The sequence below is a fragment of the Sarcophilus harrisii genome, chromosome 2, assembly GCF_902635505.1.
Source record: "Sarcophilus harrisii chromosome 2, mSarHar1.11, whole genome shotgun sequence".
NCBI classification, from domain to species: Eukaryota; Metazoa; Chordata; class Mammalia; order Dasyuromorphia; family Dasyuridae; genus Sarcophilus; species Sarcophilus harrisii.
The window spans coordinates 404,941,224-404,959,743 of NC_045427.1; the positions used below are offsets into that span (position 1 = coordinate 404,941,224).

The window sequence follows — 18,520 nt, forward strand, 5'->3', positions numbered from 1 at the left end:
TGTGATCACCACAGGCAGCAGCTACCCCCAAAGTGTGGGAGAGGTGCTTCTAGCAGTGGAAAAACATCATGCCAGAAAGGTCTGGAACAGCTGAACAGACTGCTGATCTTTGCACATTGACAGGGCCTCTCATTTGTACACACAGTGCTTTCACTGAGAGTACTTCACTCATCCTCATAAAGCCAGCTAGCTCATTCACCTTGCCACCTCTTCCATGAAGTCATCCTTGGCCCTGCCAGCTGGAAGGGATCTTTCTTTCTCCTCTGTGCTTCCAAGGCATTTGTATTGTAACCCCTTTCATGCACTTATCATATTCATCTTGGATAACAGTTATTTATTGTCTCTTGACTAGCCACCAAGTCCTCTGAAGGCAGGTTCAATGTCTTCTTCATCTCTACCTCCCCCATCCTGCCCTATGAAGCTAACACAAGTTTTTATACCTAGTATGTCCTCAAGAAGTGTTAATTGAATTGATTAAATAGAATTTAGGTATTAGAATTGGATATTACATTTGGAATTTAGATAGAAGTAATGCAAAGAATCCATTGATAGATAACTTCAAGGTCTCCTGTAAAAATGATAGCTAAAACCAAATTTTAACCCAGGTCTTCTTACTGAAGATTTAGAAATTAAAGATTTAATTGCTCAAATCAAAGGAGAGATTGTCTTCCTTGGTCCCTTACCACATGAATATAAATAGTCAAAGGCCATCAAATTCTGCAGGTAAGAGATAGAATCCATATATATCATTCCTGTCCCACCTCCTTATATTTGTACAAACTCTATCTCCTTATATGTCCATATATGTCCTAAATATGTAGATTTAATAATTTCCTTTAAATCATAGCTCAGGTACTGCAATCCAAGGCCTATGCTCATCTTGATGGTCATTAGCATTATCATCCTCTTGAAATTCTGTGTATGGGGCAGCTAAGTGGCACAGCAGATAGAGCACCAGCCCTGAAGTCAGAAGGACCTGAATTCAAATCTGGCCTCAGACATTTAATACTTCCTAATTATGTGACCCTAAGCAAGTCATACCCCCAATTGCCTCACAAAAAAATAATAAAAAAGGACATTCTGCTTATGATTTTGTACATTGTATTCAGTGACTTGTCTGCATGTCACTGCCCAATTTGATTTAAACTCTTTGAGGACAAGAATCATTTCACTTTTTGTTTTTGTATTCCTAGTACCTTATCCAGTGCCTGGCACACAGTATATTCTTAATCCATCTTTGTTGATTTAGAATAAACTTTGTATACATTCTAGGATCATCAATTTAGAGTCATTTTGGACATTGGAGGTCATCTAACTCAACTTTCTCATTTTACAGATAAAGAAATTGAGACTCAGAGAAATCAAGTGATTTGATTGAGATCATACATGCACTAAGAGCAAGGATTTGAATCCAAGTCCCGTGACTTCAAGTTCAGTGTCCTTTTGATTGTTCTACATGGTTTCTGAAGTGTGGGATAGGCAGTTCCTTAAAACATATTAATGTCCTTAACTATATCTCACCAAGATCTCTTCAACTATTCTATCATTGTTTTGCTAAATCTTATGCAAATATTAAGGAATGGGAAATGATAGATATTTTGTTAGAAATAAATTTATATAAATAAAAAGATAGAAAATATTTAGATAGGAAGAAGGAAAAACAGAAACTTACATAGATAAATATGAAGATATTAATAAATATAGCTATTTAGATAGAAAACAGATGTTTAGATAGTTTGAAAGCTATTTAGATAGGAAAATGTCTATATAAATTGAAAATGATAAAGGTAGAAAAATATTTAGATAGAAAGAAAAAATAAACATATTTAGATAAATACATAGAAAGATAGACATTTAGTTACAAAGATATTTAGACAGAAAGATGTTTAGATAAATAATAGAAAAATAGAAAGACCATTTATTAAATACTTGCCTTGTTCTAGAAATTGTACTGTTAGGAGGATACAAACACAAATAAGTAGGATATTCCCCACCCTTAAGGAATTTACATTCTAATGGGGTGATATAACACAAAAAGGGAAGCTGGAAAGGGGGGAAAGGGTATTCATACATTCTTAAAGTGGCAGGCAAGATGGTGTCCAGAACAAATCCAGGCTTAATTGAGATGAAGTATGATTGGCATCTTTTTTTTTGTTTAAAGTGGTCCCAGATGAACAAGATGGAGCAAGGTCTTTAAAAGACAATTGTAAAAATCCAGTAAGGCTTCATCTACCCTAGACTTGGACTAGGCCTAAAGGTAGTCCTTGGGCATTGATTGGCCTGAAGGACATACCTACCTGCTTCCCCTTCCCGCTATTCTTCCATGACATCATTTCCTTCCTACTTCAATCAAAAATTGCTATGTACTTATTGGCCAAAGTTCAATTCCTGGGTAGTTCTGACATTTAGAATATAAGACCCTCAAGCAATGAGCATGAGGGTCAGTGGTTGGAGGGATTTTTGCATTAGGGACTATTTAAATTTCTGACCAGTCCCCAAAAGTGCCTCCTCCCTTCGACTGCTTGTCTACTGAAGGGACGCCCACTCCTCAGGAGAACATACAATAAACCTTAGGTTTTTTCTCCTAGAGATATCGCCAGGCTTTTTTTGTTTGTTTGTTTTTGTGGTGGTCACTCACCTCTCTGAGACACACAGAGATTCATCGAGTGGGGAATGGCTGAATAAATTATGGTACATGAATGTTATGGAATATTATTATTCTATAAGAAATTACTAGCAAAGTGATTTCAGAAAAGCCTGGAAAGACTTACAAGAACTGATGCTAAGTAAAGAGACCAGAGCCAAGAGAACAATGTACATTGTAACAAGATTATGTGATGATCAACTATTCTGGACTTATCTCTTTTCAACAATGAGGTGATTCAAGGATATTTCAATATACTTATGATGGAAACTGCCATCCACATTCAGAGAGAGAACTAAGGAGACTGAATGTGGATCAAAGAATAGTATTTTCCCCCCCCCTTTTTTTTGTTGTTTATTTGCTTGTTTTTTCCCCTTTTGATCTGATTTTTCTTGCACAATATCATGAATATGGAAATATCTTTAGAAGAATTGTACATGTTTAATCTTATATCTCATTGTTTGCTACCTAAAGGAAGGGGGAGGGAGAAAGGGAAGGAGAAAAATTTCAAACACAAAGTTTTGCAAAAGTGAATGTTGAAAATTATCTTTGCATGTATTTGGAAAAATAAAATACTATTAATAAAAAAGAAAAGTGGTCACAGGAGAGAGTCACAAATCAAGAAGGCCATAGGGAGGAGGTTTCTCAAGCTGGGCTAGGATTCAGGCAAGAAGAAAGGTGATAAAAAAAAACAGTGACCTGTCTTGCTTGTTAGGGTACTATACTCGTGAAATGAAGCACGAGTCCTCCAAGACAGAAACAGGTTCAAAGGAAGAGAGAGATGCCTTGAATAGAGATCAGAGCTAAGGCTAGAGCTGCAGTTGGATACCCAAGGGAGTGGAGGGAGAGGACTTTTGCTCAGATTATGTCTGATTTTGTCTTTTGAAAGTTAGGTACTATAATACTGGTAATTATAAAAGAAAGAAAAGTACTGAAAGAAAAAAAAATAAAAAGGAATAGCACAAAGAACACAAAGGATGGCAAAAAATAGTATCCACAGATAGCAGCTGTTTTCATTATCATAGCATTAAGAAGAATTTTTTGTAGAGAACCTCCAAACCAGGCCTTTGGATATGCACTGTGTAATTATGACCTCATGACATTCATCTTGATAATAAAAAGGCTCCCAGACAAAAGAGAATGAAGGGCATGATTTGCTTTGTTGTAAAAATGAAAAACAAAAAGGGGCAGCATGCTGAGCAAAAAGAACACCGTTATGAGATTCGGAGCGGCCCAGAATTCTCACCCTAATTCTGATATAACCTATTTTGTGATCTGGAACAAGTTAGAAGGTATCATAGTATAATAGAAGGATGACTGAAATTATGGTCAAAGAATTGGGTTCGAATTTCACCTCTGTCTCTCACTATGCCTACTACTGACACAAGTCACTTAATCCCTTTAAGCTTGTTTCCCCATCTGTCAAATATTAGACTAGATGATCTTTGGGGTCCTGTTTAGTTTCAGACCTTAACCTTTTAGATCTCTATGTTATTCCCTCTGAAATGTAGGAGGTGGGGTTAAATAAGATGACCTCTAAGGTCCCTTATGATTTCTTTTAAAAGGAAGAACATTTTTAGACAGATTGATTTATTTGCCTGAATTATAAAGAGAAGACTGATTTTCTTTTTTCTTTTCAATTACAAGTTACAGTTTAGCTCAAGCCCAGAAGAACTTTTCCCAAGTCTTTCCCTCTCTTTGCCTAGTGCCAGAGCAATTAAGAGTGTGTGATTTGTAGCTGTGTTTTTACTCTATAGCACAGGTTTATCATTTTGAAAGTTTTCCATTTGCATATAAGCTATACATTCTTTGGGTGACATTTCTACATCATCCAGAGTTTGGAATAGGCATTGCTCTGAAACGTGCTCAGAATCTGCAACCAGATGTGGCTGATTGAAATACTGGGGAGTGACACCTATGATTTTCTACTTTTTTTCTATGAATTCTCCTGGCTAGGTCTGTTCTTTTTATTAACAGGTGAATGACCACTGAAAAGAGAATTCTGACACAAGTCTATTCTCTTTTAAAAAACAAAATTAATAATTTTGTTTTATCATAGTTGACAATTAATTCAATAAAGTATAATTACACGAGTATTTATGAAACACCAGCTGTTTAAGTGCAAGCTCTGTGCTAGGTACTGAGGATACAAAGAGAAAAATCCAAATAGTATAGTTGTTGTTTTTTTTTAATCCTGACTTCAAGTTCCATACTCTCTCTAATGTTCCAGATAATTGTCCCCTTGAGATATTCAAGATTTCTTCATTTCAGTCAAGGATTATACCTCCTTAAGTAACTTGCTTCTATTTTGTTGAGAATGGATCCTGGCAGGGAAGCACATACAGATAAGTATTCTTCCCATAACACTTTGGCTACTGTAAAAGTCTTTTGTTTCCTAGCTGGACAGGTGAGTCATTCTGGGTCAGTTACCACTTGGATTTTCTCCCTATTTTAATTCTGGAGATATATTAAAAAAAATCTCTGAACACCAGCTGCAAAGCTTTGCCAAATAAGTACTAAAAATCAGCAATACTTTCTTTTAAACACACCGTGTATGAGTCTTACTTTTCTCATATATATTCACTGCTATCTTGAGCTAGTAGAAATGCTTCCAATTCACTTCCAGAATTAGTCTTTGATCCAAATGTCCAAGATAACCATAGGATTTAGCTAGCACTTTCTGTTTCTTGTTCCTCATGTTAGATTGATTATGGCCTAAGGCATTCTGTGGCTCCAATTTCTGTTATGCTCAATAGTAATATATCCTTTTAAGCTTAAGCCTCCAAAGGTCATGCTCCCTTTTCTTAGTCTGTGTCATTGCTAGTAGTAAGCAGTGGCTCTAACTACCAGTCATTCATTGACAGTTGTTACAGAGAGGTTTGTGTTGATACTTTCCATACTCTCAATCCTATTTTCTTTTATGAACAGTCCTGCATATCACAGATTACCTTCATTTATTGTCTAGTCTTCATCATAAATTCTAATATATGGGCTTATGGGAGAGTGTGTCTCTAGCTACATTTTGATTTCTCTGTCTAGTACTGCACCTTGAAGTCACAGCTGGGGATATTCCTGCCCATCTCTGGCTGAAATTTGCTTCACTATATATGGGGTCGCCAAGATTTGGCCAATACTCTTGGACTCAGGGATGCCATTCCAGAATAAAACATATAGACACTTCTTCCTTTCTCTAGCTGGAGGTTCTCTTCTTCTAAGAGCCTTTGTTGTCACCATCAAATCTCTTTTTTGATGGTCTTTCTAGATCCAAATCACTTTTTCTTCTAGTCCCTTTGTCCAAGCATAATTGGATTCTGAGATCCTAGGACTTCACTCCTATAGATTCAGCCTCTTTTGCCCCAGCCATTATTAAATCTAAAGATGAGCAACATTTTTCTATTATTGGCAAATCCATATTATATGTACAATCAATATTATTATAGAAAGGACCTTAGATCATTAAGTCCAGTCTTCTTATTTTGCAGATAAGGAAACTGAGGCCAAGAAAGATTAGTGATACCTAAGGCTGCATGGGTAATTAACAGCAGGGTTCTAGCTAGTTCCTCCAGACCCAGACCTCACATCTATCCATGAGAGAATCATATCATTTTAGTTAGTTGAGAGGGACCTTAAAGATCATCTCATTAATTTCTTACTCAGAGCAGGCATTCCTTCTGCACCATCTGTGACTATCTCCTCCCAATCATTTACAAGATTGTTATGAGGATAAAATGAAATTGTAAATATAAAAGAACTTTGTAAAGATGAAGAGAGCTACACAGATGCGACGCACTATTATTGCCTGGTGAGCTCCAGGATTTGGACTGCCCTTTAATTTCCATGAGTGTTTTCTGGAGAGCAGAAAGACTGTCGATTCTGCCAGTGGGAGGCAATGACCCTGAAGTCGCCTTTCACTGAGGAATGCAATAGCCTCTTTGAAGAGTGAGATGGCAGGGGGCAGGAGTGCAGGATGCGACCTTCTTCAGCTCCCTCTCTTTGAGTGGCATGTGATCCTGCCTTTGGAGCTCTTGTCTTTGAGAAGTGCAGTGAACCATGATTGACAAAGCTGCTTAGTATCAATGCCAAGTACAAATGGAGCAGGGGGTGTAGGAGGGCAGGATGGGGAAGGGGGAGGAATTATTGGGAAAATACTGAGGAGACAATTTCAGAAAAGGGGGCTATGCACATAGCTGCCAGTGCCATCCCACCTAGGAAGCCGTGTCTAGATGCTGCAGCATTCGGGAGAGGAGTATGGAAAGGAGAGTTCATAAATAATAAAAGGAAGGAATCCGGACTAGATGTGAGAAGGGAATGAGAGATTACTTTTGCATTAGCATGTAAGGGGTGGGTTTGGTCTTGTGGCTATGGGCAGTGATGGAAGAGCTGGGGGATGGGAGGCCGGGAGGGAGCTGGGGATCAGCCAAGGTGTAGGAATAGATGAGCCTCTCCTGCTGCAAGAGAGACAGCTCTAGGTGTGTTAATCTTGGAGATGTTGAGAATCCCTAAGTGCATTCTGTGAGCCCAGTGGAGATGTGTGGTACTTTGCTTGCTTCTTTCTTCCCTCTGCATTCCGAATCAAGAATCAAGATTCAATATTTCTTCCAAAGGATTATTGTAAAATAAAGCTAACCTGCAGTGGAGTGCTGGAGTGACTTAATAATGGGCCTGCATGTGGGTTTATGTAGATAACATGATGCATGCACAACCTAAGCCTTTGTCGGCATGAATGGCAAGGAATATGAGGGGTGGGTTGGAGAGGGTTGGATAAGATCCTTGAATACCAGCCAGAAAATTCTGAAGAACACCTGAGAATGCTGGAGTTTGAGACTTGATTTGCATTTTAAGTAGATTAAGGGCATTTAAAAGGCAACATCAAGTAGTGGATGTGTTTTGGAATCAGGAAGATTTGGGTACAAATCCATAATCTGACACATAATGACTGGGTCACCCTTGCAAATTGCTTAATCTCTCAGAGTCTCAGGTAACTTCTTAAAATTATAGGAAATGCAGATCTCATTTTAGAGGTACAGCTTGTATTTAGGTCAAGACTGCGTCATACTGAAAGAATATTGAATTAAAAAAAGGAGAGCTATTGTCAAACTTGTAGTGTCACCTTAGACAAATTCTTTCCTGTGCTCCTCAGTTTCTTCACTTGTAAAATAAGAAAGTTGGACTGGTTCCCCCTAAAGTTGCTTCTTGCTCTAAAGTCCTTGAATCTATGATTATAATTCCCAGGAGAAAGATTTTCTGAGGCTTACTTTGCTCTTTGATGTTTCCTTCTGTTCCCCCACGACTTAAGGACACAGTGAATCTGAAGTCCTTCCTCAGCTCACTCTTCCCTATGCTTAAGGCTCAGATAAAGAGTTACTTAAGGATAATTGCTTGTATCCATTCCTTACCCTCCACTGGGGCAGGAATTAAGGAATGGCTTCTTATGACAATCTCAAACAATAATAAATTCTCTGTAGAGCAGCTGCAAATGTTAAAGCTTCACTGGTGTTCAGTATGAAAACTGGCCATTGGTTTATACCTTTTTCTTTCAGTCATATCTACCCATGCAAGTTACAGAAAGTTAGAGTTGGAGAAGATACCTTAGAGTCCATTTAATAAGTGCTCAGAAGTTTCCTCTCTGATACCCTTGACAAGAAGTCATCCGGTCTCCACTTAAAGATTTCCATTAAAGAGAAGCCTGCTTCTTCCCAAGGCAGTCTACTCTACCATGGGACTGTGCTAGTTGTTAGGGATTTTTCCTTACATCTCAATGAAATCTGACTCTTGGCAACTTACACCTTTTACTAGTTCTGCCCTCGGGGACCAAGCAGAAGAAGCCGAATTCCTCTTCTATGTTAAGTCAGCAGGTGCTTTATTTGTGCCAAGGCTGTGCTTTGTACTCTGGGAGTACAAAGGAAGTCAAAACAATAGTGCCCTCCGGGAGTTCTTAATCATCCACATGTGAGTGCTTCAGATATTTAAGAAGTTACCAGGTTCCCCTTAAATCTTCTATTCTTGAGGTGAGATCCTTTAACCAATGCTCACATTGGATATATATGTGTGTTCTATCTTGTCAATGTTTTTCCTAATCATTCTCCCCTGAAATACACGTGCTGTATATCTGACTAGGACAGAGTATACAGTGGGGCCTTTACCTATTTCATACTGGATAGAAGGCCTTTTAATGCATCTTAAGGTTGTGTCTGCTTTTTCTTTGGGAGGGGGGGAATTTTAATGTGGCACTGCTGATTCTAAAAATCCCCAAATCTTTTTCACTGGAATTGTTGACTAGCCGCACCTCCCCACCTATATTTGTAATATATGTGTGTGTGTGTATATACATATATATATGTATATATACATATATATATATATATATATATATATTTTGAACTTAGTGATTGATACTGGCAGAGAGTGACAAAAACACTCAAGATTTTTTCCTTTTTTGATACATTGTATGAAATCCCAGTTTATTGATATTTGAAATCTCTACATTATCTCTGGGAAGTTAGGTCAGACAGTGGATAGAATTTTGGTTCTGGAATCAGGAAAACTCATTTTTCTGAGTTCAAATCTAGCCTCAGGGACTTATTAGTATTGCCTGAGCAAGTCACTTTCCCTATTTGTCTCAGTTCCCTCATCTGTAAACTGGAGAAGGAAATGGCAAACTATGTATCTTTTCTGAGAAAATATCAAATGGGGTTACAAAGAATGGACATGACTGAAAAATGACTGAATAATATTATCCCTAGTTAGACAAAATAGCAGAAAAGCAGACCTAATAGCATATGCAAGTTTACCCTTCATTGCTTCTTTGCTTCTTATAACAAAATACAGGATTTTGCTTTATAAGTTCGTATTGAAACTGTTTAGGAGCAGCGTTGTTTGATCATTCAGACTTTTTGTGACCTCATTTGGGGTTTTCTCAGCAAAGGTCCTAATATGGTTTTTCATTTCCTTCAGCTCATTTAGCAGATGAGGAAATTGAGGCAAACAGGGTTAAATGAGTTGCCCAAGGTCACAAAGGAGAAGTGTCTGAGGCCAGATTTTAACTCAGAAAGAAGAGTCTTCCAGACTGTAGACCTGGCACTCTATCCCTTGTGCCACTTAGCTTCCCAGAAGCAGTATAATATAGTGAACAAAGAACTGAATATGCCAAGAAACTAGGTACAAGTCCTGTTTCTTTTATAAGGGTCTTTGGTTTCAGGATCCCCTCATAATCTTAAAAGTTATTTAGGAGCCCAAAGAGCTTTTGTTTATATGGATTATATATCTGTCAATAATTTCTATTTTGGAAATCAAAATGTCATTTTCTAAAATATTGTCTTATTTCCATTGTCTAAAATAATGTCTTAGTATTGTGAATGTGACCTCTCAGATGCCATGAATGGGCTGACTCTCAGGGGTCAAAGATCCACTTTGAAAATTGCTTCTATTATACAAGTAGATCCTTAGGCAAATCACTTAACTTCTTAGTGTCCCAGGCAATAGTCTAAAACTAGATAAATTACAAACAAGTTGCTTTCTGCATCTGTGGAGGGAAATTCTTCACCAATAATTTTTTTATACTCATAAAATTATTAGTACCATGAGATACTGCTTTCATCTGAGTTTTGTTGCTGGTTTAAGTTATTTTGAATTATGCACTTGTAGTGATATTGTTTATTGTTCTTTTCTATTTTATTTTCATTTTGCATCATTTCACACCAATCTTCCCATATTCATTATCTCTCATAATACATTAACATTACGTTACATTAATATACCACAATCTGTTTAGCCATTCCTTTGGGTATATGGTTTGTTTTAAATAGTAGTGATATGAATATTTTAGTACAAATAGGTCTTTTTTTTTTTTTTTTTTGTAATAACCATTTTGGGGAATAAACCCAACAGTAAGATTTCTGGGTCTAGTGTTAAAGTTATTTCGTAGCTTTATAATGTAATTCTAATCTCATTTCCCCAAATGATTGGATTACAACTCTGCCAGGAGTGAATTAGTTTGTATCTTTTAAGACTTTTCCTTCAGTCTGAAATTTGACTATATTTTATTATTTCTGTTAATTTGCTAAGGAGGAGGTAATTTATTAATTTATATTTTTTATTTCTTTGGGTTTTTTTGCATTTCAGATTTTTTGATAGTTTACAATTCTTTTAAAAACTGGTTTTTCACATACATTGACATTGGAAAATGGCATTTAATCTTATAGATATGTATCAGATAAACTGATCAACTAACAAATATTTAATTATATATCTATTTTGTAGCAGGCATAGTGCCAAGTGCTGGGGATACAAAAAATGTCCAAATATAGTTCTTATTCTAAAGGAAAAAACAACCTACTCAGGGAGACAACATGCATTATATATTTAGGATACATAGGAAATAATTAAGAGTATAAAGTAAAGAGAAGTTAGAGAGAGCTTCTTGTAGAAGGTGGGATATTAGATGTGACTTAAAGGAAACCAAGAAATTCGGTAGTGAAAGCAGAGCAGGTAAACCATTTCTATTGATGATTTTGTCAGACTTTTACCAAAGAAGTTTCAGTTACTATTCTATACATTTTCTCCTTATTTTACTTCTATTTATTTTATTTATACAAAAGCTCTTTATTTGTATATAATTATTAAAAGCTATTTTGACATTATGGGTGTTTAGCAAGTGAAATCTATCTAGTGCCAGATAGTTTTGATAATTACTGATTTCTAACATAAGTTCAGATCTGAAAATGGTAAAATTTCATTCCTGATTTTTTCTTTATTTTCTTAGGGGCAAGATTACAACTTCTTATCCCATTTAATCATAAAAGGCTCAGACAGTTCAGTTGCCTCATTCAAATGAACAGAAGTGTAAGCTAAGTACTAATATGTCCTTAATCATTTAAAAAAAATAAAGTGTTTGATCATTTGCTAAAAATAGATGATGCCATGGAAGACATATCTTATTGTAGGCTGAGTCAGACATACTTTTGTATTATGTATTAAAACAGCAAGTCACTGACAAACTAGTCACAATGAAGAAAAAAAATTTCAGGAAGGATGACCAGCTCCTTAGAGTAAAAAGAAACCAGATACTAGAAAGGTACCAATCCTCGGAGCCCGATGGAGAACTACAATTATGAGACAACTAAGTGATATAGTATATAGAACAGTAGATCAAGAGTCAGATAAATCTGAGTTCAAATATTGCCTCAAATGTTTAGATACTCTCTGACCTAGGACAAGTCATTTAATTTCTTCCTGTCACAGAATTCTTATCTATGAAATGAAAGTAATAATAACAATTTAGTATTGTCCAGGGTTTGAGATAATTATATCTCTTCTTGGCTTTAAAAAAAAATGTAATTGTATTTATAATTATATTGCTCCTTGGCTTTAAAAAAAATGTAATTGTATTTATAAAGTCTCACAGACCTTAATTGTTAATTCCCATATATTTAATGCAGTTGTTTTTATTTAAAATGGTATTTCTTCTATTTCTTCTTCCTGGTTTTTGTTAGGATTATATAGAAAGATATTTTGTGATTATATTTCATATCTTACTGCATTATTGAAGCAAGTACTTATTTTCATTAATGTTTGTTGATTTCTACAGTTTTCAAGGTGACATTTTATTATCAATAGAGATATTATGGCATCTTCTTTGCTATTAATTAATTTGCTTAATTTTTCTTATCTTATTGCTGTAGTCAGAATTTATAGTATTATATAAAATAATAATGGTAACATTGGGCTTTCTTATTTCATTCCTGATGTTACTGGGAAAGATTCCAGTATTTTTCCATTATTCCCCAATAATGCTAGCTCTTGATTTTAGATAAATGTTTTTGATTATATTAAGGAAGTCCTTTCATTCCTGTACTTCTCAGGATGTTTAATGAAAATGAAAGATGCTTTTATTGAAGTTTTTTCCTGTATCTATTGACATAATCATGTAGTTTTGTTATTAATAAGATTTATTATGTTAATTATATTTCAAATCTGGAACCATTCATTTATTCTGGATATAAATCCAGCTTTGCCATAAGGAATACATTTTTGTATCTGTGCCCATTACATCTTTGCCATCATTTTATCTATTTTTTAAATCAATGTTCATTAGTAATATTCATTGATTATTCTTTTTCTCTGCTTTATTAACTCCTACCCTGAGAGTCAGGTTTGTGTTTTATAGAAAAAGTTTAGTAGTGCTTTCTTTCTTGATTTGAAATGGTTTATGTAACATAGATATTGTTTTTTAAGTGTTTGCTGGAATTCTTTTGAAAATTTATCTGAAAGTTGAAGTTTTTCCCTTGAGATTTCATTTATGGCTTTGCCTAATTTTATTTTCTCATGTATATTTTTAAAATAACTTTGATTTCCATTTGTTTTTATTATTCAAAATTTTATTAGGTGTTTTTTTCTTTAAAAATGAAATTAATGAATAGTTCATTTAAAGAACCTGCTCTGTTTGGTTGCTTAATAATTTTATTTTTTATTTAACTTCTTTTGCTTTCAATTTTTTTTTTTACAACTTCTAGTTCATTTTAGGGTTATTGTTCATTGTTAATTAAAACCCACACTATCTTTTGAAGTACATATATATATTTTCTTACAAAAATTGCTTCAGTTATATACCATATATTTTGGTATTCTGTCTTCTTATGATCATACCTTAATATAATTTGTCATTGTTTGTACAGTTTGGTCTTTGATACAGTTCTTTTTAAAGGCTGTTCTGGTCTTTATTTACATCTGAATGAATCTTTTGGTATTTCTCTAATTTGTAATTTTTACTACATTATAGTTTGTAAAGGATGTATTTAAGATTTCTACTTTTCCGCATTTATTTGTGAGTTCTTTGTATCATAATATGTGATCAATTTTTTGTTAACCCTATGGATACCTGAGAAATTTATATAATCCTTAAAATTCCCATTTGTAAATTTCCCTAGTTCTATCAAATAGTTTTCTTAGCATTCTGTCAAATTGTATAATTTTATCTTAAATTTTTTTCTATAGGAGTTGTCAAACTCTGACAGATAATATTAAAATAACTTAGAATTTCCTGTCTTACTCTCTAGGCTTTAAGAAAATGTTAGTTTTTCCTTCAAGATTTTAGTTGTTTTGCCATCAAGTATGCATGTTTAATATTGATATTTTTAATGGCTATGATACTTTTAATAATACAACAGGATTCCCTGCTTGTTTTTCTTGTTGTTACAATCTCATGAATGTAAATTCTGGTCTTTGCAAAATAATCACAATGATATAGGTTTCATTTCAGTTCTTCACTTTGATACTGAGTCTATGTTTTAGGTGAGTTTCTTCCAAGCAACAAATTTCTGGGATTAATTTTCAAATTTTTCTCCAGCTTGCTTTATTTTTATTTATTTGCTTTTTAAAAATTTACTTATGGAGCTTATCTTACTTTGTAACAATAAAATTATAATCCTTTCTCACATCCCAATACCTAACAGGAAGTTAGATCTAATCTATTTTTATAGTAATTAACATTAGGAAATGTCTTTTTTTACTTAATTTTAATCCTTTTATTTATTTGATTAAACTTTATTTGAAATTCTAGAATCCAAGAAATATTATTTTGCTTCTTCCTTCCTCTTCTGCTTTCCATTTGGTTTACCTTATACTTTGGTTTTGTTATCTCTCTTTTCAATGAATTCTTCCTTAAAATTCCTTACCTTTTTTATTTTCCATGTCCCTTCCACTAAGTGTGGTTTAAAAACTTAAATATCTATCAGCTCATTATAATAGGAAATACTGAGTTATACTTTACTCATGAAAATGAGTACTATACTAAATGAAAATTTATATTATGTTTTAATTGTTCTTATGTTTCTTTTCTTTGTTTAATTTATGTTTGATCCCTTCCAAGTTCTAAATTGCTCACTTCTTTCTCTTCCATACTTCATATTTCTCCCTCCCCCTAAAAGTTTTTTTTCCTGGCTTTTTTGAACCATGTTTTCTCATGTTGGAGTATGTCCAGTTTTGTAGAATAGGCACTTTGGGGTACAGGACAATTTTCATTCATTCTTCCATATCATGTATGGTAAATAAATTGATTTCTTTTTTTTGCTAGTAAGAATATCTCTTTGATACTGAATCTTTAAAATTTGGTGACTACATTTCTGTTTGAATTAAGTCTGGAGTGTTATTCTATAGGTATCCTATGAATTCTTCTGATTTCCATTTCTGTTTTCAGTGTAATTTTTTATATATCTTGAGATATGACAATAACACTTTAAAAAACCCCAATTTTCTAGAAGCCTATTAATTCTCAAATTATTTCTTTAAGCTCTTTCCTCAACCCTTGCTGCATTGGTTTATAAAAATTCAAAGATTTCAAGTTTACCATTTTAAAAAATTTTGCTCTATTCCATCTTTTTCTACCTTTTAGAATTTCTTTCATCCTAAGTGACTCTGCTTTTTTGAACGTCCACTGCTTCACTGATATCAGTTTTTTTCTGTTATCAATTCTTATGTTCTTCATGAATTATTCCTTTCATAGTCTTTATTCCAGTCTTAGAGATTGTAGGACTTCAGGTATATATCTTATTGTCATTCTAAACCTCTCGGGGAAGTCTCATGCTATATCTCTTCCATTTTCAAATAGTGGAGTTATCTTTTTTCCTTCTTTCTGGACACTTTTCTTCACTTACTTTTATCTTACATTAGCTATTTATTATATCATGAATTAAATATTATCTATTTACTTATTTTGTTAATTTTCTTTTTAAAACAATTGAATACAATAGTCCCTCCTCAAGAAACATACATATAACTTGCTCTACAAAGAACATTTTCCCAAGCAATAGAAGGGAGGTGCCATTTGACTTTGATAGAGTGGTACTAATATTGGCCATTATATTTGACCAGTTTGGTTGCCTTCCCATATCAGCTTCATTCATATTAAGATAATCATTATATAGATTTGTCTTTTGTTCTGCTTTCTTCATATCGCTTCACTGTATCATTTAATTCCCACATATATTCTCACAATTCCATGATTTGTTCTTATTCGTCATTCCCTATTGTATAGTATAGTCTTTTATACAACACTTCTAGAACACAGCATTCCCTTAATATAGGGGAACCTGTTTTGTTTCCAGAAACACATAACACAATACTTCTATGAACAATTTTGTATGCATGTCTATATTTCCTACAAAGTTTATCCTGTCACTATTTTCCTTTCCTGGGCTTTTTTTTTCTTTTAAAAATATCCCATTTTAGATTTTTAAGTATTCAGGAGCAGCTTAGCTTGGTCAAGACAACTTACATCATTATCTGGCCATAACCTCTTGTTCTGATTAGATTCTTTCTTTTGTCGCTCATCCTTGGAGGATTTATTCTTAAGTAATGTTGTTTCTTGTTGCAGTATTGTGAATAAAGGCTATTTGAAAATCATTGTGATTGAATTCTTTGACTAAAATTCCATCATTTAATGGACAATTTTACTTACTCATGATAATCTCTTTTTTTTTATTTAGCTAAGGTAGTCCTCATTTACTAGACCTGTACTTTACAGCCCTAGAGGAATATTGTTATCTTCAGAATTGTAAAAGACTTAGATGAAGGCCTCCAATGAGTTAGACATATAAATTCTGTGAATGATTCATGGTAGTAATTGGACAAAAACTGAATAACATGAAAAGTTGTGGGTAGCTTGTAATCTGTACAATTGGAAGTAGTGCCCACATCAATAAAATTTCTCTCTCCTAAAGTCACTATTTGTCAAAACTCTAAGTAAGTGAATGAATTTTTTCCCCTGGTTTTCATCATCCATGAAAGCAGTGGCATAGTATATTTGATAGGGCTGACTTTTTTTTAAACTATTAAAAATGCAAAATAGTTTTCACCATTCACCTTTGCAAAACACTATGTTCTAAATTTTTCTCCTCTCCCCCCTCCTTCTTCCCATGACAGCAAGCAATCTGATGTAGGGTAAACATGTACAATTAATTCTTCTAAACATATTTCCAAATTCTTCATGCTGCACAAGAAAAATAAGTTAAAAAGGGAAAAATCACAAGAAAAAAACAAACAAATAACAATAAAAAGGTGAAAATACTATGTTTTGATCCACAGTTCTCTCTCTGGATATGGATGGTATTTTCCATCACAAGTCTATTGGAATTGGATAGGGCTTATTTTTTTTTTTCTTTTGAGAAATGTTTATTTCCATTGATTACTAGTCTAATGTTTCTTTTTAAAAATAATAATAATAAGCCTATAATTTATTCAAAGGAAAGAGATTAAATAGAATATGAAAGCAGAATAGCAGTTTATCTTGTTTTTCTTTTTATTAGGTGAACTTTCTTCTTTTTTAATAATAGCTTTTTATTTTCAAAATATATGCAAAGTTTTCAACATTTGCCTTGCAAAACCTTGTGCTCTATTTTTTTCTCGCTCCCTTTACCCTCCCCCTCCCATAGATAGCAAGTAATCCAATATGTGTTAAACGTGCAATTCTTCTATACATATTTCCACATGTTTCATGATGCACAAAAAAATGAGATCAAAAAGAGAAAAATGAAAAAGAAAAAAACTAAGCAAACAACAACAAAAAAGTGAAAATTCTATGTTGTGGTCTAAATTCAGTTCCCACAGTCCTCTTTTTGGATGCATCACAAGTCTATTGGAATCGACTTGAATCATCTCATTGTTAAAGAGCCAAATCCATCAGAATTGATCATGCATGGCCTTCTTATTGCTGTGTATAATGTTCTCTTGGTTCTACTCACTTCACTTAGCATCGTTCTTATAAATTTATCCAGGTCTTTCTGAAATCATCCTGCTGATCATTTTTTACAGAATAATAGTATTCCATAACATTCATATACCGTAAATTATTTGTCCATTCTCCAATTTATGGGCATCCACTCAGTTTCCAGTTCTTTGTCACCACAAAAAGGACTGCAACAAACATTTTTGCACATGTGGGTCCCTTTCCCTTTTTTATGATTTATTTGGGATACACACCTAGTAGAGATACTATTGGATCAAAGGGTATGCACAATTTCATAGCCCTTTGGGCATAGTTCCAAATTGTTCTCCAGAATGGTTGGATCAGTTCATAACTCCAGTTATTAGTTTTCCAGTTTTGCTATATACCCTCCAACATTTATCACTATCTTTTCCTGCCATCTTCGTCAATCTGAGAGATGTGCAATAGTACCTCAGAGTTGTCTTACTTTGAATTTCTCTGATCAATGATTTAGCACATTTTTTCATATGACCAAAAAAGGCTTTGATTTCTTCATCTGAAAATTGCCCATTCATATACTTTGACCATTTGTCAGTTAGAAAATGGTTTGCACTTTTATAAGTTTGCATCAATTCTCTATATTTTAGAAATGAGGTTTTTATCAGAACCTTTGGATGTAAAGATTTTTTTCTAGTTTCCTACTTCCCTTCTAAACTTGACTGCTTTGGTTTTGTTTGTACAAAAACATTTTAGTTTAATATTATCAAAATTATCCATTTTTGACTTTCATAAGGTTCTCTAGCTCTTTGGCCATAAATTCCTTCCTTCTTCACAGCTCTGAGAGATAGACAATCCCTTGTTCTCCTAATTTGCTCATAGTGCCAATTTAGGGCTTACTGTGAATGAAGAAATCCTGGGTTAAAGTACTGCCATGAGTACCCATTGGCTATATGATCCATGGCACATAGTTAACTTTCTAAAACTATAGTTTTCATGAAAGGTATTGCCCTGTATTGGTTCAGGTAGTTTGCTATAACAAAGACATCAAATATAGTTCCTCTTCCTATTTTTTTTTATTCTATGATAAACTTGTGACTCCTCTAAATCTGCCTCCCATTTGAATAATTCATCAAGTAACCAGTACCATTGATTTTTAATTGATGTCTTTTTTCAGAATA

At 33.9% G+C, this 18,520-nt stretch overlaps 1 protein-coding gene across 1 annotated transcript in view; it reads left to right on the forward strand.

The window, feature by feature from the left end:
• The window catches only part of DOCK2 (dedicator of cytokinesis 2), a 486,757-nt gene that overhangs the window by 202,113 nt on the left and 266,124 nt on the right, over window positions 1-18,520 (forward strand). The gene's annotated exons all lie outside the window — the stretch shown is intronic.